This window comes from Mandrillus leucophaeus, unplaced genomic scaffold, assembly GCF_000951045.1.
Source record: "Mandrillus leucophaeus isolate KB7577 unplaced genomic scaffold, Mleu.le_1.0 Scaffold198, whole genome shotgun sequence".
NCBI lineage: Eukaryota > Metazoa > Chordata > Mammalia > Primates > Cercopithecidae > Mandrillus > Mandrillus leucophaeus.
The window spans coordinates 4,549,098-4,573,244 of NW_012102009.1; the positions used below are offsets into that span (position 1 = coordinate 4,549,098).

General features: G+C 40.2%; 1 pseudogene; it reads right to left on the reverse strand.

Annotated features, from left to right (window-relative positions):
• Window positions 1–17,106, reverse strand: part of LOC105538748 — a 150,431-nt pseudogene extending 133,325 nt beyond the window's left edge.
• Window positions 17,107–24,147: the final 7,041 nt, after the last annotated feature.

Here is a 24,147-nt window from a genome sequence, read left to right on the forward strand (position 1 = left end):
CTGCACCTGGCCATATCTGTTCTACTCCCAACCCCCTGAATAATTGTTTGTGTGTGTGCACGTGTGTGTGTATTTACACACAGGCAGTCAGGGATATGTCCACAATAAAATTCCCCTGAGCAAGAAAGGAAACCACAATTTTCTCATTGAGACAAAATATTTCAACAACCAAGGAGAGAAGAAATTTATTTAGCGAACATATCCCAAGCCTCAGGTAGCAAAACAACTTTTATCACTTCCTCTCCTCTGCCCTTCACCCCTCCTCCTCTGAATGTTCTCAAAGGCCCCTTCTCTCTAAAGGTTTCAGGAAATTCTCAAGTCCCAAACATTTGTTTTTCCGTCCAGGAAACTAAAGTAAAGCATAGCCAATCTGATTTTCTCAAGGGTACTAAGGAAATTGGCTACAGAGAGTCTTTTTGACTCATCTATTGAGAGATTGGGAGGTAAAATCATAACATTTTCTAAATATTTCTAAATAATTAAAAATAAATACCAAAAAACAATTCAATCTTGCTGTTAAATATCCACATGAATCAGGTATTTTATAGGTAGCTTAAAAATAAAACCCAATAATGACATACTTGTAAAATCAATATCTTGCTGCTAAAACACCACAAATAAACATGATGGGTTAACCGTCTCCAGGTTAACCTGAGATATTTTTGAATAAAGATGGGGCCCTCAGTCTCTTCCCTCAGGTCACTTGCATATTTTTCAGTAGCCAGTGCCTTAAAAGAGAGAATCTCTTTGAATGAAGAAAGTAAATGCACCACGCAAGTTGTGTCAAGTTGGGTCCGACAGAACACATTACATGGTGAAGCCTCACAGCCGAAAGTGCCCACACACTGCAAGGCAAATCCCAGGGAAGTTTGGTCATAATTGCTTTGCTGAATATAAGGCAGCCTAGTTAGAAGCTGTTCCACTTAATGGGAGAGCTTTTTTAACAGGCCACCCCTATATAAAAGTGAGGGGAAGAACAATTATTCCCAAGAATTGGGTATTTAGCAATTGCCTATAGGTAGGGTCAATTGAAGAAAGCCAGTGGACAGCCAACTCATCACTGAGCATAGATAACCTGATAAGATAAAAATGTGATTCTGGTCCAGTTCTTGAAAAAGTAAAAGATTGATATCTAGAGTCACCCTATACTAGTAGTCTTACAACTCACAAGCACTTTGTTACAGTTGCTAGATCGGGAGAAAGAGGTTCTGAGGCGCCAAACCAGAAATGATGCTTTGGGCTCCAGGTCTCAACTAATTCATTGGATTTGGTGTGATTGAATAGAATACTAAAGTCCAGTGGAGATATAATACATGGGCCAAAGATGTCAGACACGACATTTTTCAATTCTTTCCCATTCACACTCACAATAAACCCCTAAAATAAAGGTAAGCGAAGGACAGTGATACTCATTAGTTTACCCAAAGCCTCATGACTTCTAAATAATGGAATCAAACTCAAACCCCTTATTTTCCAACTTCAAATCAATGCTCTTTCCACTAAACTAAGTAAGTCCTCAATGTTGTCAATAGGTTCTTGGAAATTACAACTTTAAGCTCCTACATCATGCAGTAAGTTATTTCGCTTAAAATCAAGGTTTCCAAGAACCTATTGGTGACATTTAGGGTTTACTGTACGCTGCAAATTGTCATACCTTTTTTTCTTTTGAAACAGAGTCTTTCCCTGCACCCAGGCTAGAGTGCAGTGGTGCAATCATGGCTCACTGCAGCCTCAACCTCCCAGGCTCAATAATCCGCTCACTTCAGCCTCCCAAGTAGCTGAGACCACAGGTGCATGCCACCACATCCAGCTAATTTGTTTATTTTTTCTATAGGTAGGGTCTTCCTGTGTTGCCCAGGCTGGTTTCAAACTCCTGGGTTCAAGTGATCCTCCTGTCTCAGCCTCACGAAGTACTGGGATTACAGGTGTGAGCCACCACACCCAGCCTCATCATACATTTTGAAGGCCGGAATCATGTGCCAACATCTATGTGAAATAGATGTTTGTGTATGTGCATTTTTGTGTGTGTATTACCAAACCCAGTCCAAGAGAAGTAGAGGTAAGCAACTACTCATGAAACACGAGTGGTATTCATATTTAATCGAAATTGTTTGGGAAATCTGCTTGGCCTTAATTTGCCTGGTCTCTGTTAATACCCCCATCTGCACCCCCAGCATTTCTTCTCTGGGCTCTCTGTGCTGCTTGATTGTTTTTTAATGAACACAAATTATTTGTATGGAAGAATAAAAGTATATAAACCACCACAACAAAATATAATGCTTAAATCAGCCAATCAAAAAATCTATAAGTGAGAATAATTATGATGAAAGGGGAAAAAAAGGAAATACCTAAACTCAACACTCAGAAACATCATAATCTAATGGTTCTCACCCTTTTCAATAACAGGGATTTGTATTATTCCCTGGCAACCACCAAGCAAAGCAGTATTTTGAAACACTTTTTTTCACCAATCTATCATTTCAAACCACTAATCTGAAATTTCAATCAGTACAGTGTAACAATGATGTAAAATTCCGAGCCAATGCAAAAAAAAAAAGACATTTTAGTAAAGTGTCCAATCTTATTGTATATGTGTACACATTTTTACTAAGCTTTTTGAAACACTAAAAAAAGAAAACTGAAGAACACCATTATTATTTTAATGGATCCCCCTAGAGAACCTCAGAATAGAAGTAGTCAAACTGAAATAACTGGCATTCATATGCATCTCAAAGTAATCAACAAGTGTTTATTAAATAATACTCAGTATATTTACTCTCAATGTCATGGAATTCACCTGAGGAAGACAATAAAAATAATATTTACAAATGGTGAGATATACTAATTAGCATACCTAGGGAATTGGTCAATCTCACTATTAACCAAAATGTTTTAAACCACAAGATGTTGTTTTTTGCTAATGAAATGGCAGAAATATTTAAATATTATAATGCCCAGTTCTGGCATAGCTGCAAATAAACAAATATTCTCATACAAGTACTACTAATGAGGGTCGAAAATTGCCTTCCTAGAAGGCAATTTGGTAACAACAAGAAGACTTAACACAAGCATAATTTTTTACTCAAACATCTTGACATTGAACTATTTATCTGAAGAAAATAATTGGAGCTAGCTATGTGCACAAAGATGCATACAGGGATGATCCTCTTGGAATTATTATAATGGTGAAAAATAGGAAATAATCTAAATCTCCAATAACTGGGGAGATGATTTTAAAAATTGTGGTATATAACAAAACATTATAATACATTATATAGAGTTATTTCAAGTCATGTTTTAATGCTCCAGCCCATCCTCCCACTGTTGGTTTCTTTTTGTAGAGATGGGGTCCTGCTATGTTGCCCAGGCTTGTCTCAAACTCCTGGCCTCAAGCAGTTCTCCCGCCTCAACCGCCACTTAATGGTTTTAATAACCCCATTACATCACAGCAACAGCAAGCTATTACTGAGTGAGTGTTTTGTGTCTAAGGCAGGTTTCAAACATTAATAATTGTGCAAATGAATGTTTTAGGAGAATATTTTATGATATTGGAAAACTTTCATATCATTGATAAATCAAAAATGTGCATAATGATATATATGATATGATTCCAATTTTGTAAGAAGCAAAATATAGGTGCATGTGATTGTGTGTGTGAGTAGATATGCATACTCAGAGAAAGAAAGACTGGGAAAAGTACATTAGAATGTAAACAGTAGCTATCTTCAAGTAATGGGATTATTGGTGATTTTCACACTTTCCTGTACACTTAAAATTTTCTAAAATGAATATATGTTGTCCTTCTAACCACAGAAAAAAGAAATATATATTATTTATAGACCAGTGAAATCTCTTCTTCAACTATAAAATGGTAAAGTCATTTGATGCTGATATAATATTTAAGTCTAACAATAAACTCCTATAGATGACTCATGATTACATTTCTACAAAGCTTTTGGAAAGTAATTTGGTAATAATGTATCATGGGAAAGAAAGTTGTTCTGGCCTTTTAACCAATAGCTCCACTTCAGGAATTTTTTAAAACACTCGTCCTGGATGCTCGTGCTGTAAAACATATAGCATTAATTATAACGGCAAAAAATTGGAAATAATAAAACTGTTAAAAAATAAGGGATTGGTTAGGAAAATTATGGCATCCAATCAATGACATGTTAAGCCAGTATTAAAAATGATTTTCATTAAGAAATCTTGAAGGTAGCAAAAAAAATCAGCATATAAAATATATCTATAAGAGTTCAGTTCACAAACCCAAGGGTTAAAAAAAAAAAATTCTGTAACAAGTTAATTTCCCTTTTGAGATATGTTCCTTGGAGTGCTAGAAACTTTACTTCAGAATCCAGGGTTTTTCCTTTCTCCTCGCTGCACCTCAGTATCAGCAGGGCACTTGGACTTCTGTGGAAAAGTCTATACCCTCCAATCTGCCATGGCCTTCATTTCCAGCCAAGATCAACTTTCCATCTTGGATCATCTCGTTGCTTCTAAACCACAGTATAGGACCCTCTGTGAGACTGGTTTAGGCTTCCTTGTCTGAACACACACAAGGCCATTTTTTCTCTATGATTTTACCACTTCCCACCTGGAAGATGAGAACAGACTCCTTTGCTCTCAAATCTGATATTCTGTCTTCAGTTGTTGCCATTTTCCTGGTGATTAACCTGAAGGATAGAGCCTAATGTCTTCCTCTGGAACCTTCCAAATTTCCCCTGGGTCACTTTTTTCTTCTTCCCAGCCCAGGGTTTGTGTGTGTGTGTGTGTGTGTGTGTGTGTGTGTGTGTATTGGGGAGTGGGGGAGTAAGAGCAAGCTCCTATACTTCTGAAATCCCGTCCTCACAATGCTGATCTATAATCTTTATATGCTTAAACACATTGTCTTTCAAACCCCAAAGCCAAGGAATGAGTTTTGTTTTCTCTGCTCTCTGTTCAGTCACTTATTTCTCCAGAAGCAAAGAGTCCAGAATAGTCCAGCTGTTTGGGAAGTATTAGTAACCTAAGATACTATACTTGTAAAATTATTAATAATTAAAAAGCAGTTTTTAATAGAGGGAAAAATTCAGTACAAGTAAACTTGCTAAAATGTTAGTAATGGCTATTGTTTCTGGATAATGATTTTATGGGTGATTTTACTTTTTTATTTCTTCCCTCTCCCAAGTTTTTCTGAAAGCCTGAAACTATGAGAGGTGAGATATGGAGCAGCTTTAGGAAATAAAAGGAAACAAAATAAAAGTACATGGAAAAAATACAACTGGGATGTTATTGAAAATATTCACAATATCAAGGTGTAAATATTTCTGAAAATAGACTAGGTTAGGGTAAAACATGCCATGCACTAAGAATGCCATTGAAATGACAATGTAACAAAAACTTGTGTCTCAAAATACACAATTTGCATCTCTTAGGGCTTCATTTTACAAATAACACCGAGTTGCACAACACTCTTTATTATGTCTGGTGGGCTTTGATAATTTCTTCAACATGAGTATTCAAAACACTTCTAGGCATTATGATAGGTCTGGTCATTAAAAAAGAATTTTGAGAAAATGACAAGCTTTGAATAGGGCTGAACAGAGAATTTCTATGAAGAAGCAGATTTGAAAGTTAAGTTTATAATTGCGCTAGCACTGCTAGCCTATTAACTGTTCAAGCTCATGAAGTCACCAGGATGTACAGTTAACTTTTCTTTCCTTAGCTTTGCTTATTGTATTGTCAGTTTTATAGCATTTATAACATACTGTCTAATTACATGCTAGTCTAGATGAACTTCAAAGAAAGAATTTTTGTACTTTACTGAAGGTTTGGTCCCCACCTCCATTAAAATTAGGTATTGTGTTTCTGCTTGCTGAATAGGCACGTTCCTATGAGGAGTACTTACTTTCAGTTTGCCATTGACTAGCTATGTGACTTGAGTAAATCCCTTCTTCCTTCTAGGACTCAGTTTTTCCTTATCTTGAAAAGGCAGCCTCTCCTGCTCCATCTTGGAGGTTCTCTGTAGTCACATTGGACTCTCAATGGTACCTGCCACTGTGTGTCTCAGTCTCCTGTTCTTATGCCTCCTTTTCTCTGGACCTATTAATATTGGTTCATCCTAGGTGCATTTTAGGGCTCCCTCCCCTCTCTCTCTACTCACTTTGAAGGTGACCGTCTTCGGATCCATGGCTTTTAATCTATACTTTCCCAACTGACTTATGTATACTAATAATTCCCCAACCTCCTCCATGAATTCTAGACCCATATATCCAACGAAGTCCCTCTTGAATACGTGATTATCATCTCTAACTTAATATGCCTAAATCAAACACCTGCTCTTCTCCTCAAAACCTCTGGACTTTCTGCTCTGCACATTTCAGTTAACAGAAACTCCATTATTTCCATTGCTCGTGACAAAAGTCTTAGGGTCATTCTTGCTTTTTTCTTTCACACTTCCAATTCGCCAAGAAATTCAATCGACTTTCTTTTCTAATTTTATCCAGAATCTGTCCAATTCTCAAGACTTCCACTCTTCTCACCTGGGTCCAAGTGATCATAATTCTTTCATGTGGATTGAAGCAGCAGCCTCCTCCGCTGGTCTTCCAACTTCCTTTCTTGCCCCCTACAGTCCTTTCTCAGCACAGCAAGTGGAGTGATCCCAAGGAAACAAGTCAGTTAAAATACTGCTCTTTTCTACTCAAAGTCCTCCTGAGTGAGTGGCTTGGCCCTCACTCAGTTTAAAAGCCAGATCCTTACAGTGGCATCCAAGGCCTAACACGACCTGCTGCTTCTCTAACCCTGGCTCACCTGGCTGGATCCTCCCTGGCCTCCTGTCCCTCAAACACGCCAAGTCACCTTAAGACCTTTACCCTAGTTTTGCCCTCTTCCTAGAAAGCTCTTACTCCATATCTACATGGCTCAATCCTTCATCAATGTCAAGTCTTCATTCAAATGTCACTCTCTCAATGTGGCTTACCCTGCACAGCCACTCCCTGCCCCGCAGCTACACTTTGTCTCCAGGGCACTCATCACCTTCTAACAAACTACTCTTTATTTACTTATTTTTTAAGTTTCAATTGGAATAGATTACATAAAACATGATAAAATTTATCATCATAACAATTTCTAAGTGTATAGTTCACTACTGTTAAGTATATTCACATTGTTGTACAACCAATCTCCAGAACTCTTTTTATCTTTCAGACCTGACATTTTACTCATGAAACAGCCACTCCCCTCTCCCTCTGCCCCATCTGCTGACACACATTTTCTTTTCTTTTTTTGAGATGGAGTCTCGCTCTCTCCCTTAGGCAGGAGTGCAGTGGCACGGTCTCAGCTCACTGCAACCTGCACCTCCTGGGTTGAAGTGCTTCTCCTGCCTCAGTCTTTGGAGTAGCTGGTACTACAGGCAGGGACAACCACCATTTTACATTCTGTGTCTAAGCATTTGACTACTCTAGATACCTCACAAAAGTCGAATTATCTTTTTGTGGCTGTCTTCTTTCACTCAGCATAAATGTCCTCAAGGGTCATCATGTTGTAGCATGTATCAGAATTCTCTTTAAGGTTGAAGAAAATTTCATTGTATATATATATATCACATTTTGCTTATCTACTCATTCTTCGATGGACACTTGAGTTGCTTGTACCTTTTGGGTGTTGTGAATAATGCTGCCATGAACATGGGTGTACAAATCTCTCTTCAAGATCCTCCTTTCAGTTCTCTCGGGTATATACTCAGAAGTGGAATTGCTGGATCATATGGTAATTTTATTTTTGTTTTTTGAGAAACTACCATGCTGTTTTCCATTGTGGCTGCACCATTTTACATTCCCATCAATATTGCAGAAGGGTTCCAATTTCTCCACCTCCTCACCAACACTTGTTATTTTCTGGAGTTTTGGTTTTTTAACATAGTAGACATCTTAATGGATGTGAGGTGATATCTCATGGTGGCTTTTATTTGCATTTCCCTAACAATTAGTGCTGTTGAGCATCTTTTCATGTATTTATTGGCCAATTGTATATCTTCTTTGGGGAAATGTCTATTCAAAGCCTTTTCCTATTTTCAAATCAAGTTTTTATTGTTGTTGTTGTTGAGTTGTAGGAGTTCTCTATGTATTCTGGATATTAACCCCTATCAGATATATAATTTGCAGATATCTTCCCTGATTCCATAGTTTGCCTTTCCATTCTGTTGATTGTGTCCTTTGATGAGAAGAAGTCATTTACTTATTTATTATGCTTTCTGTTTTGTTGTCTGTCTCACCTCTATGATGCAGTCTCTGTGAGGGCCAGGCCATATGTATTTTGTCCATGGCTGCATCCCCAATGCTATGAACAGTGCTTGGCATTTAGTGGGATCTCAATAAATATTTGCCAAATAACTGAATGTGTGAATGGACAGATTAAATATATGGTCTGGGATTTTTGCAGTTCCTAAAACCCATGTGGGGTGCGAAAGTGAAAAAAATCTGAAGCATAATTAATAGTTATTTTAAAAATGCTCTAAAACAATAGCTTACAGATAGGTTTCCTGAATGAAGGGCTTTTTAAAAACTCTTCTCCCATATGTAGCTGATTTCCCAGGCTAGTTGGAAAGCATGCCTGCCTCCTTCTTTGGAATCCATTAAAGTGACAAATGCCAACTCTGAACACAAACCGTGCTCATTCCATTTCACCCACTGTATTGCTGGCTCTCCTTGCCCCCACCCGGCCCCTTAATACCTGGCTGCTCTCCCAGTCCTCTTCCCTGTCTGAGCTGCTCCCCATGGCCCTTTCTCACATTTGCCCCCATATCTGCTTTATGTCGAAGGTCCCAGCCCGGCTCTGTCAGGGATTACTTTGCTTCCATTGTTCCGCTGAGGACCACACACCCGGGCACGGCTCAGGTACCCTTTACTCTAAGGAGGCCTGTGGGAATCTTGGAGAAAGGAATAAAGGGGGGCAATGATTGAGCAGTACTTAGGAGGGGCCAGTTACATGTCAACCCCGATTAATGATAATGGTAATTTAGAATCTGCTTATGGTTTCTATTGTTAGGCTTTGCCAAGAAGTTTCTGACATGGTATTTCAAAGGGTTCCGGGGCTGGCTGATGCTGCAGACTTAGCCTTCCACTGCAGGGAGATCAGCGAGCAGGGTGTGTGTGGCTTCAGAGGAGTGGCTTGCCTGACACAGTGTGCCCTGTCATTAACGCGGGTCCTGTCTGGTCAGGTGCATCTCTTCCTTCATGTTCACCAGGATCCACCCACTCCAGTGCAGCCATAGAGAGAAGAGGACTTTGATTATTCTCATTACAAAGACAAATTGTTGAGATTGTCCCTTCTCCTTTACTCCCTCTTCTAGGTTGCTATGTTCACCCAAGAAAAAAAAAAGTATACTTCCAACTGAGAACGATGAACTTTAGCAAGCTTTGTTGTCCAGAGGCAACCTATAAATAAGGTTAAGTGTAAATGAACTTGGCCACAGGCTGCTGAGATTCAGATCCCGACCCAGTTGCTTTCTAGCCTCGGGACTTGCAGCAAAACACTTAATCTCTCCAGGACTCATTTTCCGCATCTGGAAAATGGGGATGATGATAAGACTTCCCTTTGTCATTGATCATGAGAAATCAGTGAAGTATTGCAAGTAAAACCCTAAGAACAGCATCTGACACACAGTAAGCGCTTGTCAAATGTGCATTATTACTATCATTGCACGATTAGGGAAGGGTCAGAAGTCTCTTCCTTTAGAACGGGGTTTCCAACCGCAGCACAGTTGACACTTTGGTCCTGATAATTCTTGGTTATGGGAGGCTGTCTGTGGATTGAAGGATGTTTGGCAGCGTGCCTGACCTCTACCTACTAGATGCCACCATCGCCGTCCCCCCAACCAAGACAATCAAAAATGCCTCCTGCCAAGTGTCCCTAAAAAGGGAGGGGGAAGAAAGAAGGGAGTTTTTGCCTGGTTTTGATCTACTTCTTTAGAATAAACAGCAAACATTTTATATAAATGGATTTTTGTGGCTATATCCCACTGTGTGAAGGCAGTTTTCCTTAAACTGGGAATTTCAGTATTCCTAGAGGGCTTTAAAGAGTTACAAGATCACAGAAAGCGATTCCAACACACTTTCTATCCTTGCAGTAATGGTTGGCCACCTTAGCACCTCCATCCAGACTTAATCCCTGCCCTCCAGAGGGTGGTCTGCCATTCATTAGCTGCTACCTGGCTCAACTCCCACCTAAAGGGCAGCAAGACCAGATGCTGCAGGCAGGACAGGGTGTGTACCCTCCCCAAATCAATGCTTGGCATGTACTAGATGCTTTATGAAGGTTGATTGAATGAAAGCAAGAGTTGAGTCATGCTTTAGCATAGTTTTTTTTTTTCATTTTCTGTTTGTTTTTGAACATAGAACATCATCATCTTTCCAAAGAGCAGTAAATCTCACACAAAACTGAAATCTGAGTGGCAGAAGAGGAAAACTAAGGCAGAAAAAATGTCCCAGCCTAGGAAAAAAACAAAGAAGAGAAATTGCAAAGGAGTGATGGTCAGGCATCTTTTGATTCCTCCATCTTCTAGGGAAAAAAAAATGTATTCTGTTTTTAGCTGGTAATACATTTCTTTCCATATTTTAGGTATGTAATGAGCAAGGAAAGAAGAGGAGAGGGGTCCTCCTTAGAGGCTTAGAGATCAAGGCAGTTCTGTCTCCCCACTTCCTGTCTGCCCCCAAAAAGAAGGTAAAGTATGTGGGCCACCTTAAGAGAGTGAGACAGTCTCCCCTAAAGAAAAATGAAGGCTCAGAGCAGAACTGAGAGGAGAATTGAGCAATACCATCAACATCTCACCTGAACCTAAGGTGGGGGAGAAAGCGAAGTAGCCATATGGAAACCAGGGAAACACCTGGAGATGGTCAATGAAAGGCGAATTAGGCCGGGCGTGGTGGCTCACGCCTGTAATCCCAGCACTTTGGGAGGTCGAGGCGGGTGGATCACAAGGTCAGGAGATGGAGACCATCCTGGCTAACACGGTGAAACCCTGTCTCTACTAAAAATACAAAAAATTAGCCGGGCGTGGTGGCGGGCGCCTGTAGTCCCAGCTACTCGGGAGGCTGAGGCAGGAGAATGGCGTGAACCCGGGAGGCAGAGCTTGCAGTGAGCAGAGATCGCGCCACTGCACTCCAGTCTGGGAGACACAGCAAGACTCCATCTCAAAGGAAGGAAGGAAGGAAGGAAGGAAGGAAGGAAGGAAGGAAGGAAGGAAGGAAGGAAGGAAGGAAGGGAGGGAGGGAGGGAGGAAGGATAATTCCTTCTCTTCTTCCTTGTGGCATTCTGATGCCACAGATTTTTTTTTCCCCCAAACAAAGGTGTTCTTGTTGCTCTCATTCTCCAGGAACTGCATTTCACTCATTCTTTTCCCTGTGTTTTAATGTAGAAAGCGTTCAGACAGGATATAGCATTGAACTGCTTAGACTAGGAGATTCCCTTGAAGAGCTCTTGGATGGTGGTTTTTTGCTAATGTCCACCTTGAGCCCATGGGTTGGAATGTTGTAGATAACTGTCTTGATGTTGTTGGGAACTCATTCCTTGTAGCAGCTGCTGCTGTTGCTTCTTAGTTGAGCATGTCCTTATACACTTCCTTCATAGACTTCTGTCCTCAGAAAATGATGATGATGATAACATCAGCATGACGTGGATCACATGCTGCCATCTTGTTTTGGCATTGAGAATTTGCTGGGTGAGCTTTGCTGTAGTCAGAGCAGAGTACTAGTAGTTTTCCAAGCTAGTGAGTGAGGCAAAACCTGGCATAAAGAAGTAACATAAGGAATGGGGGCCAGGCAGACAACCAGTTTGTGGAAGTTTGTATTGAAATGGCCAGGAAAGTGGAGACAGGTAGATCAAGATGGGGTGGCTCAGGTCACTGTCAATGTCAGAGGGTCAGCTTGAAGTTTCAGAAGCAAATTAGAGCACCTCATTATTTATGGTATCCACCAACCAGTGGACAGAGAATATGGCATGGTATTTGGCCATGGTGCCTAAACTTTGGTTGAAGGGCTCGTGCTAGATGTTATGAGGTGATCAGGGTCCTGAATACAGACCTTGCAAATGGGAAGGGTGCCCATGCCAGAGCCCATGCCCGGGCCCATGCCCCCATCTAGCCATTGAGTCCATAGGAAGCCTTGAAGCCTATAATGGCTCTAGATACCTTAGATACAATATCATGATGGAGTCTCTCAGTTCTGCTTCCTCCCTTGTGTGGCCATAGCCTGCTCCAGACTAACTAAAGACAAAGTTTGTCTGGCCTGAAGATCTGGCCAAAATGATGTGAGCAAACATATTTCATAGTCCTTGATATAGAATCATTCTAGATGGCAAAAGAAATCAATCAACTACCTGTAGCGTAATTGAAACACCTGAAGATCTAGTCTGTCTACAGAGCACCATTCTATTTTAAGTGCTGGCAGGCTTAATGCTTTGCTCATCATTGAGCATCAACCAGAACTTAGTATACACTTGATTGCCACCCTACACAGTTTGGATATGAAAGATTTTCCTCAGATGGAGAATTTGCTGTTATGTTTATCCCTCAAGGTATGTGAAGAACAAGAGAATAGTACATGTTTTTTGCTTATTGCACACTTTAAGAATGGGACATGGCCCAGGAAGCTACAGCCATTGTATCGGAGTTCAGGGATTCTGTGATTGCTGCAGCTCTGGTTCTTCAATTATTTTCCTTCTAATTCCTTGTACCCATTTTAGTTCAGAAGCTTTTGAAGGCCAAAAGATGATGCCTTCTCCATTCTATTAACTATCACTGTGCCTAAGAGTGTTCAAGACTGACCAACGATTCAACAATCATTGGCTATTTAAAAGAAAAAGCTTTGCAGGCTGTCGACTTAACAGATACCTCTTGCGCTCATCATTTCTCAAACATGGTACGTGGGTGGATTTGGCCTGAAAGAAGGAGACATTTCAGGGTATAAGACAGCAATTTTTCAGGGCTCCATTATTTTCTGTTGCTCACTTTTCTTGTTGTCAGAACTGAAGAAGCACCAGCTACACATACATCAAGATAAGAGCTGCGCTTCCATTAATGAAAGAGGAGGGTGTGTTAGGAATAAAGGAGTTTTTTTACATTGCACATGGGAAAAGGGAATTTATTTTAAGGCTTTATCTGGCTTTTGATCATCTGGACAGGCTTACAGAAGAGAAAAGTTGGTGTTTATTTTACAGACAAAAATTGCTTTTTCATTGCATCAAATATGTTTTGCAGCTGCTTATACACATTGCTCTGAGAGGCAAACAAGGTAGACCTGTTCAGCCTAGGTACACAAGACAGTCAGCATATTAATAAAGAAAACTGTACTTATTGTACTTAATGCAACCAGTTTGTAAAAGGCAAGAGGACTTTCAAAATCCATGTCTGACTGCCTAAATGAACAGCATCCTACAATAACCAGAGGGTACCACACTTAATAAGCAAGTGTCCGTTCATATTAAGAGAAATGAAACAGGAAAACAGAAACACCTTCATCTGGTTCCTCTTTTCCAATGTGGGACCAAGACTCTGAGAGAGAACACAGCTCATCTAGACTGCCAATACCCAAACCAGGGGTTGTTTCAGATATCCATTAGCTGCACAACTCTTATTAACTTATGCTAGCTATGCAGTCACCTCCCTGAGGCTCCCTCTGAGCTCAGACTCACAGACTTATCCCCAGTCTACCGACCGCCCAGCATTCTAATTACATCTGACTGCTGCTCTCTCTCAATAAAGCACCTTTAGGGAGAATATGGTGTCTTTTCTACCTCTGAGTCTTAACATGTTGCTTGGCAGATGCTAATACACTTTTACTGAGCAAATAAATTAAACAATGAATGAATGAATGAATGGGCATCCACCGGTATTACAGAGTGTGACTATCATTACTACATGTTGTTCTCTTTGAGTACATGAGAAACAATACTGAACCCCCAGGATGGATTTAATTCCTAGGTTAGTGTTTATCAATGAAATCTACTACAGTCCAAGGGTACTTCATGGATGTTAAAAGCCTGGCTAGCCCCAATCAGTTAATCCTTTCCTTTCATTTCCTATCAACCTTATCTCAACGGCCTCTTTGCTTCTGCCTCCTTTCTGTTCTTACCCTCAGATACCTCCCTTCGTCACTCATTTTTTTGTGCTCGCATAACATTCCCCCTACATCTTTTCATCAGTTGTTTTCTTCCTATGGCAACTAAGAAAACCCAATCCAAATGACTTAATCAAAAGAAAACTAGTGCTCATACAACTGAAAATGGCAGGGCTAGGACTGGCTTCAGGCATAGGGTTCAGATGACTTCATGAAGACCCAGTTTCTCTCTCCATCTATTAATTATGCATTCTACTATGTTATCTGCATTCTCTGACAGACTCTTCCCTTGAGGTTGTAAAATGTCTGGAGCATCTCCAGTTTATAGTCTTCTACGTACAAGTCCTAGATGAAAGAATCTTCTCCCTCAATAGCTTCATTAAAAATCCCAGAGTTGAGCCTTCCTAGCTCTGACTTGAACTTGGTGCATACTCATGTACAAATCACTGTGCCCAGGGGGTGAAATACACTATTAGAATTGGACCAAGTTACCCCAATGCTGGGACTCAGTATCAACAGCTAAACTCCAAGCACACACGCTAAACGCTGAATAAAGATGGTTTCCCCAAAACAAAATCAGGGCATTCTTGATTCAAAAAGTGTGTGAATGTAGACTGACAAAAACAACAAACAACCACTACAATCCTAAACTTGCTTTCTGCTTTTCTCATCTTCTCTGTGACATTCGTATCCCACCTGAGCCCGATATTCTTTTTCTTCTCTTCCCTCCTCTACTGATATCTCTACTGATATCTTAGTATCTACCTCAGACACACATTAGTCCCATTTTTGTCCCTGGCTTTTCTCTGCCTCTTCAGTAATTTCCCTCTTTCAGCCATCCCCCAATTTCTACCTGGATTTTAACTTCCCGTCATTATCTTCAAGACTTGGAGTACCTGCTGGTAAGAACATCTGCTGGAACTGTTTGTTTCCTCAGTGACCACAGACTCTCCCTCATTTTTCATCAGCATTTTCCTTCTGTTTCTATAACCCCATCAAAACCAAATATACCCAGGCTTCCCCATCCATCTTAGGAAACAAGACAAAACCACTTTCATTTAGCCTTGGCAGCATGCCCGCCTCCACCTTTCTCCTTCCTGTTCCCTGTCCCCTCCCCACCATCAAACTATCACTCCATCTCAACCCTCCCCTCCAGGCTTAAGTTCTCTGAACTTGTCTCTGCTTTCTTTCACCAAACTCATTTCTTACATCCCTGCAGTTCTGTTTCTGGGGCTGTCCCCTTTCACCGCCTTCCCAAAGATTTCCTCATAGTCAAAATATTTAAGTCCTCTCTCTTTCTCACCTTCCACATCCAAATTGTCCTCAAAACCTTCCAAATAGACCCTGCAAGTGTCCCCTCACTCCATCTCTTCCTCTCTATTCCTCTGCTTCTGACAGATTGGGAATTCTCTTGCAGTTCCTCTCCTCCCCTGGTTCCCTTGCTCCATCCAGACTCCCCATCCTTCCACGTCCTTCAAGCCAGTGCTCACAGCGAGTTTGTGACTCTCCTACTTTAGGAAATGTTCCTGGCAAGCCAAAATTCTTATGCTCCAGCTTGAAATGCAAGGCTGCCCATCCTGCATCCTCACCTGCATCCTCACCTGCCCTCACAATCCTAGAGATGCTCTGTACTGCAGCTGCACCTCCCTGCATGTGCTCACACAATCCTTCCACCTTCCCCTGCTTGTACAACTAGGAAATCCCTATGCTTTCCTCAAGGCTCTCACCAGTCACCTCCAAGTCTGACACTAATTTGGCTCCTCTCAAGCAGGCTCCCTCTCCCTACCTTGAAGCAGAATTCACCCCTTCGTGACTGTGCTCCTCAAACAACACTAAGAGTAACTGTTTGCTTGTGATTGTCTTAAAGCGCCAGAACCTGAGAGCTGCCTCCATGCATCTCTGTCTCCAAGCCTCGCACAGTGCCTGGCACACACAGCAAGTGAGGTCTTCACCACCCCTCTCTCCACACCCGAAGCTTCATCTGCTCTACATCTCTTCCATTCCCCAAATTATTGCCTCTCCCGTGTTGTTTCTGTTCCTTTGATGTGACCCACTGAGAGCCAACATCCACACAGCCTTCACACTTCTTTCTAGATATCATTATCCTAGAAAATCAAATCTGCTCCTAAGCAGTCACTTCCAGGCTTTGCTCCGTGTCCTTTCTTCACATCAGTCCTACTTCCTCCACCTGTGCACAATTTCATTCATCTAACAAGCACTCATTGGTTCTTCCATATTGTTTATGTAATAAATATCTATTGTCCCTGGGGATCTTGCCATCATATGGAACATTACATCTTTCCCTCATGGTCCCCCACACTGACTGCCCACTGTCCTTGTTGACTGGACATAACCAGGTAGGTCACTTTTCACTATTCCTATCATCCTACTTTTTGTTTGTTTGTTTACAATCATCTCTTCAAGATCTCTCTCCCTCTGCATGTGCATTGCTAAGTATGTGATTTATTCTTTGACCCTCAGTCATATGTAAACTAAGGCCAGGGTGACTGTAATTTAACAACCAAACAGGATACTTGGGCAGTGAACAAGGGAGCTATTAATAGTTTTGCCTGGGCAGTAAGTATAAACTGGGACTTTCTTCGACCAATCAACACATCTGGCTTTCCTAACAGCGGCTTTATTACTTGAATTTTTATCCAGTAGGATCCAACACTTTAAATGCTACCACCATGGTGTGATGTGGCCAGCATCATCTTCTTACCCTTCATTCCAGCCTCAATACTCTTTAGTAATTTTCACTTCTTTTAGCATCAAATTCATACTCTTCCTCCTGGAGTTTGCCACAAGCCTGTCAGACCCAAAGTCTTTGTTTGATCTGCTGTCAAACAAATGCTGGCAACTTCTGTCCTTCTCTCTCTCTCATTCTCTCTCTCTGAAAGATTTCCATCCAGTCCTCACCTGTAGGAATTACCTCCTCTTCATAGTTCAGATTTTCCTTCTCTTTCCAATTAAAACCCACCTTGAAGCTCACCTTCACCAGGAATTCCACCATGATGGTAAAGAATCTGGAGAGGAAGTATTCTTATCCAAAGCCAAATATCGACCTGCCCCATTTATTTCCATTCTGCATTATCTATAAAAAAGAGACAGAGTTGCCGGGCGCAGTGGCTCAAGCCTGTAATCCCAGCACTTTGGGAGGCCGAGACGGGCGGATCAGGAGGTCAGGAGATCGAGACCATCCTTAACACGGTGAAACCCTGTCTCTACTAAAAAAATACAAAAAACTAGCCGGGCGAGGTGGCGGGCGCCTGTAGTCCCAGCTACTCGGGAGGCTGAGGCAGGAGAATGGCGTAAACCCGGGAGGCGGAGCTTGCAGTGAGCTGAGATCCGGCCACTGCACTCCAGCCTGGGCGACAGAGCAAGACTCCATCTCAAAAAAAAAAAAAAAAAAAAAAACAGAGACAGAGTAAATGAAGGGGGGAAATGTTAGTGTTCATCTACACCTCTTTTTTCTATTTTAGCCTTGCAGGTACAATTCATGCCTTCTGCATGTTTCAAGTACCAGCATCTGGATTAGCATATGGGTATTTTGAGAATAACAATATCAAGGATGTTGATGGGCTTTCAAGTAATTAATGCATGTTTGAGGATAGCTTCTGCAGGTTTCAAAACAAAGTAGCTCAAAATGGTACCTAGGGGCTCAGAGCTGCCAGAAAATATTGGTATTTTCTACTCCAACAGGATTTTAAAATTTAACAAGTGTTCTTAATCCTAAGAGTCTGAGCATCTTTGGAGCTAGGTGCCCATTCGAATATGTGCCTATGCATCACTCACATTCCAACAGAAGCTGCTCCCTCTTCTGGTCAACACCGAGGGAGAGTGCAGAGGGAAGAGAGACTCCTCCTTTGCTCTGAGCGTGCAGAGGTGCGGTGTGAGAAAGACAGATTGTCCTGCTTTGGAAGACAATCGCAAAGATGAGATAGGCTCATCTTCAACTCAATTATCACATTTGGTTTAATCAGCTTTGTGAGACTTTTGTTTTAACCAGAGTCAGAAAATGCCCATTGTCATTCTCAGCAACTCCAAGAGTGAAAACAATCATTTCCTTTCTCCTAAAGACCTCAGCCCTGCCAGACCACTGTATCAGTGCAGTTCTCGCACCCGCCCTGCGCCCCGACAGCTCCACACCGGGGAGCCTTGCCAAGCTGAAAAGGAAGGAGACGGCAGTTCGGGTCATTAGAATGAGTTGCCAAAAAGTGCTCAGAAAATGAACAATTAATTTCGGCTGTCAAAACAGATACTAGAGGAGCCCAGCTAGATTTCAAGCATTTTTTTCTCTACCAGCAAATCCAAGGCTTTGTTGGTGATAAGAGATGGAGCAGATTCTGAGGATGTTTGTGAGACAGCATTACACACTGGTTGAGACCACCGTGGGCTTTGGGATCAAATTGCCTGCTGTGGGTCCCATCTTTGCCTTGTTCTGGCTATGGCCATGGGTATTTTATTTAACCTCTCTGAGCCTAGTTTTCTTATCTGTAAATTAGGGATAATACAAGGAGAGAGGAAGAAACGGGGGAGGGCGTGCTGGATGCAGGAAATGCACCTAGTATTGTAAGAAGTGAATACATGGTTGGCAGTTTTTATTATTATGGATGGTGGTGATATTTTCCTGCAAAACCTCCTGGTTGTCTTGGAAGTTGATAAGTTAAATCTGCTTGTTTGAGCCTTCTTCCTGGATGGCTAGTACCTTGCCCAGATTTCAGAAAATTTTCTGAAGATCAATTCCTTTGGGGGAATGCTTACTGGTAAGCTGCAATTTATTGACTCAGTAAAAAATGTTCCCCATGAATGTAAAACCTCAAAGTAAAGAGAAATATATTTTGTTGTTGTTCTCCCCTGGTTAGGCTGTAGTGTAGATGACACATACATAAGTAAAATGGAATTTGTAAAGCAAGAAGCAGAGTATTTTGAAAAATTAAAAGTTTCTTATAAATCTTTAAGAAAATGCATCTGTGTCAACACAGTAAAAATAATATCCCACCCTACTGGTTTTCATCTTCTAGCCCTGCGTAAGCATTAACTCATTAACCCCTTCCACCACTATTCAGTAGTTAGTAACTGAAGACCGCTGCTACTGCTCTTCAAGGGGTGGAAATGAACACTCTACCCTCATCTCCCACAACATGAGTTTCCCCCCACCATGGGTCACAGTTTTCCAGATAACTCAAAAAGTAATATCTTAAAAGCACATTGTACAATGACATTTAATAAAATTCAGAATAAATCATCTTCGTAATTGAGAAAAGTGGGAATATTTTTTCTGGTTTCTTAAAAAAAAAAAAAAAAAAAAAACGCCTCACCCTACATTCCTGGCTCCTTTCTTTCTCGTTCCCACTGACATGTCCCATACCACTCTTCTTAACAACTGTAGAGTCTGGTAATCCATACTAATGCCTATTGTCTTACAGACTACTAGTATCTTCCCAATATCCATTACCCCTTCTCCCATGGTTACAGAACTTCAGTTTTATTTGTGGCAATAATGTGCTCAGGTAAAAGACTACATTTCCCATCATCCTTTGTAGTCAGGTTTGGGGAGGCACATGACTAAGTTTTAGCCAATGAGATGGAAGTCAAAGTGTCAGGTGAGATTTCCAGAAAGACTTCTTAAAGGTGGCTGACTGTGCTGAGATGAGGGTAACCCCTTTTTGCCTTTCCCTCTTCTCTGTCTTGCTCACTGGAACGTAGATGTGATGATCAGAGCTCCAGCAGCTATTTTGAACTATGTGGCAAACTTGAGGATAAAAATCGTACTTTTAAATGACTTTTTAAATTCTCTGATGAGAAATCACCATAAGCAAAACTGAAATGCCAAACTCCAGGTTTTGTTTTTGTTTCTGTTTCTTACCAGAGAGAAATAAACTACAGCTGCTCCTCAACTTGTGATGGGGGTTATGTCCTGATAAATAATCCATCCTAAGTTAAAAAATAGCATAAATTGAAAGTGTATTTAGTACCCCAAACTAGTACCCCAAAATGTATTTAGTACCCTGTAAGGTCAAAAACATTCCAACTTGAAAACATCATAAGTCATGGACTGTCTGTATTCTTGTTTAAGCCACTGTTGTTTGGGGTTTTAGGCAGATGAACCTAATATTAATTGACATGTCTACTTTTTCCTTCTTTTTTTTTTTTCTGGCCACAAAACAAATTCTTTGCATTGGTTCATTTGATTATCTGTTCTCAGAGTTCATTCTACCAAACAGGGTTGACACAATGCCCCCTCTATAATTTTTAACATAGTTTTCTAAAATATAGAGTCCAGGTGAGTTTGCTCATTAGTGTTAATAAGATATATGCCAATATTCTGATTCTCCAAAGGCATACATAGTTCATTTCAGGTAGAGAAAAAACTAATTTTGTGATGACATGTTGCACACTAAGCTTGGCAAACTATCTTACCAGTGTGAGAAATTAACAGTGAGGGTGAGTGGCTCACTAAGGACTCAAGGAAATGTCACTTTTGTACAGAGGAGATCTGCTTCCTCTTCTTTAGCATATTATTTGAATATCTAATGCTATTTACCACATTGGACAATGATTTTAGCAAATCTTCTCTTTTACAGAGATGTTTCTATTTAAGTCTATATCCTTAGTGCTAAGCACAACACCTGCCAAATGGTAGATGCACAAAAAATATTCACAACTATTTAATAAATTATGTCCTTTATTAGAGGCTCATTTCAACTACCATTCCTATCACCAGTCAAAAATGATGTAGCTTTCAAAAAATCTATCAAAAAATAATATAATAATAATGATGGTAATAATAATTACAGAGCACTTTTTTTCTTTTCTTTTTGTTTTGTTTTGTTTGTTTGTTTGAGGCAGGGTCTCACTCTGTCACCCTGGAGTGGAGTGGTGCAATCTTGGCTCACTGCAAACTCTGCCTCCCAGACTCAAGCAATCACCAGAGCACTTTCTATATGGATTTTTTCCTCAGTATACATGGGGGATTGGTTCCAGGACCTCCTTCAGATGCCAAAATCCTCCATGCTCAAGTCCCTGATATTAAATGGCATTGTATTTGCATATAACCTATGCATATCTTCCTGTATACTTTAAATCATCTCTAGATTACAATGTAAATGGCATGTAAATAGTTGTTACACTGTATTGTTTAGGGAATAATGACAAGCAAAAAGTCCATACATGTTGAGTACAGACACTTTTTTTTCCTCAAATATTTTTCATCCAGAGTTAGTTGAATCCACAGGTGTGCAAGACCCAGATACAGAGGGCCAGGACAAACTGTACTAGGTCATTTATTAAGCTTGGAAAAAATTCTGAGAGAGGTTTATGTATGGTGTGTATTTAGTTCTACATTATGTCTATAGCTACATTCCATGCCCAAGCCACACAGAATCAAAAAAGAAGCCATTTAATTTGGTGCTGTGATACCGAAAGCCCCTCCCCTCCTCTCCACCCACCCCTGCCATATCCAGAACCTGAGCTGACTTCTGAATGCCTTGTTGAGTGTACTTTTTGGAAGAAATGCTTTGACCTATGATCTACCTTTCTGAAGCAAAATAACATATGAAGTTATAGGGCACTCAAAGTGTGGTCCATGAAAGAAACTCAACTGATAACATTCATACAAATTTCCATCTTCTCCATCTGTAGAAAAAGACCGATGTGTTAAATAACAAATAATGCAGACTATTTTAGGTGTAGGCGAAAAGATACACAGAAGACAGATCTGCCACAGAATTTGATCTGCAAATTCAATTTGGTTGAATAGACAACCCAAATTCAGACATGTAAGATAATCTGGAGGAATTCTAAGATACAGTGGCTGTTCAGAGAATGCCTCAAAGCGGTCTCTAATCACAACGCTGGCCCATTGTTTAGCCCAAGGTACTCTCACTGCCGACTAGAGAACAGCAGCTATCTATGTGCCGGCTAAGAAGCCACTTTCCAATTAACACAAGTAAACTTTCAAAAAACAGAAAATTGTTTTTTAATAAAACTACTATCTAGGAAATCGTTTTAGGAAAAATCATTTGTTCAGTGCAATGGGAGGGGTTAATGGTCACTAACAACTCATTCCCAACAAACTTCAGGAGTCAGGCTTTAGTAAAAGACAAAGCATGGAATGAATAAATACAGTTTTGTTTAAGCCTAAACCAAACATACTTATAAGAATAATGTTGTTGTTTGTTCTAGATAGCAATTGTAAAGTCAGAAAAATGAAAAGTGCTTTCTTATGTGAATAAAGCATGAACGGAGCCCTCTAACCAAGGGATTTGAACAACTCTAAATCTTCTACCATTATTTGAATGCTGTTGGTGTCTGATAAACATTAGCCACTAGTAAGGGCAAAAATAATCACACAACTCAGAGGCTAATTATTTCTGTAGTTTTCTCAGCTTGTCAGATATTTTAGGGATAAAACTGGAAACACAGGAAGTTCCAAAACTGAGACCGAACCTCTGAGACTTTTAAGACTATCTTGACAAAGACAGGTAAATATTCCCCATGTAGATTACTAGACTAGTTTTAAAGGAAAGGAGTGATGATATTTTGGAGTCCAAGTACCCTTTTCTTCCAACAAATTAGAGCCCAGCATTTTCCTGGAACTTGCAAAAGAACATTAACAAAGTAGGAATCAAATCGCTTTTTTTTTTTTTTTAAGTTTAGGGCACAACTGGATGGCGTAAGTCACTTGGTTTTCTCAAGTAAATCACAAAGTCTTCTGAATAGAAAAGAGATGTAGAGACACATGAGATGTGCCCTTTTCCAACAAGGGGTGACCAAACATGAAGCTGTGGATGGCTGAATCTCAGCATCATGGATATGTTCCCTTTAGTCATTGACCTAGTTTAAGAGTAAATACTCCTGTTATGCTTGTTTTAAAATTCCCTTGACACGTCTTGTTGGTTTTTATCTGTTTTCAGGGGAAACGATAATATGAACTAGTTTCACATTCCTGTTACTAAATAATTATCATGATTAAGATCTCCCACTATTTTTCAGAGGTTAAAAAATAATCACTTGGAAATGTGAATTTTCAAAAAGAAAGTTGAATGAAGAAGTTCTAATTTTCACTCATGTGATCATTCTCAGACACATCTGGTATACCTATTCACAGATGACACCAACATATAATAAGTATAATAAGTATTTATTAAATTTTGTCTTAACAAACATGTTATATTCCTAATAAGTCTGAACTTCTTAGAAGGGTCAGCATTGTACCTGTTTTGAACATCAGAATGGTATAGAGAACCCATGGCTATAAATGTTACCCTTCTCCTCATCCCTCAATCCCTAATCCTATTATCCTCCTTCCTCAATAGTTATAGGGGACAAGGGCGAATTAAGCTTTGACAGAATTTGTAAGTTAGAAAGCAGAAGAGTAAGTCATAAAAGCAGAACTTATGTCAAAGGAACAGTTTGCCTGTATGAGTCTGGAAAGTCTTAGAAGTTCAGGTTCAATTTTGAATTTCCTTTCTCTCTAGTTCTATATGTAAAGTTTCCCAAAACCTCAAACAGTGCCTGCCAGACTGTGGTAACTCACTAAATAACAGCTGAATGACAGCAGATGAGAATACACTCTAGATTCTACCAGATTAAGTTCTAGCTCCTCCCAGGCAAGTGATTGAACCTCTCTAACTCCCAATTTTTTCATCTGTAAAGCAAAGTAATAACAAATAGAGTTGTTGCAAAAATTACCTAACAAAATTATAGTAGTAATAATATTCCGGTGAACTCTTCAAGCATAGGGACCAGTTTTTCACTAACACAACATTAGTATTGTGACCAGAGAACTAGATGAGGAATAAGAGATGTATGGTTTCCATTAGATGTCATTTTAACATCTGTAAGAGTTGTAGCTCTTCCAGACAGAAGCATATAGGAAAAGAAACACACAAAATTCAGATGATCAGAGTTTGATGATAAAGTCAAAAGAGGTTATGAACAAATATGTAAGGGCAGAATAATTCAATACAGTGTCAATAAAGTACTTTTAAAGCCAAAGATAAAAGCAAAGAAATGTCCTAAGAGAGATAAATAATAATGAAATCTAATT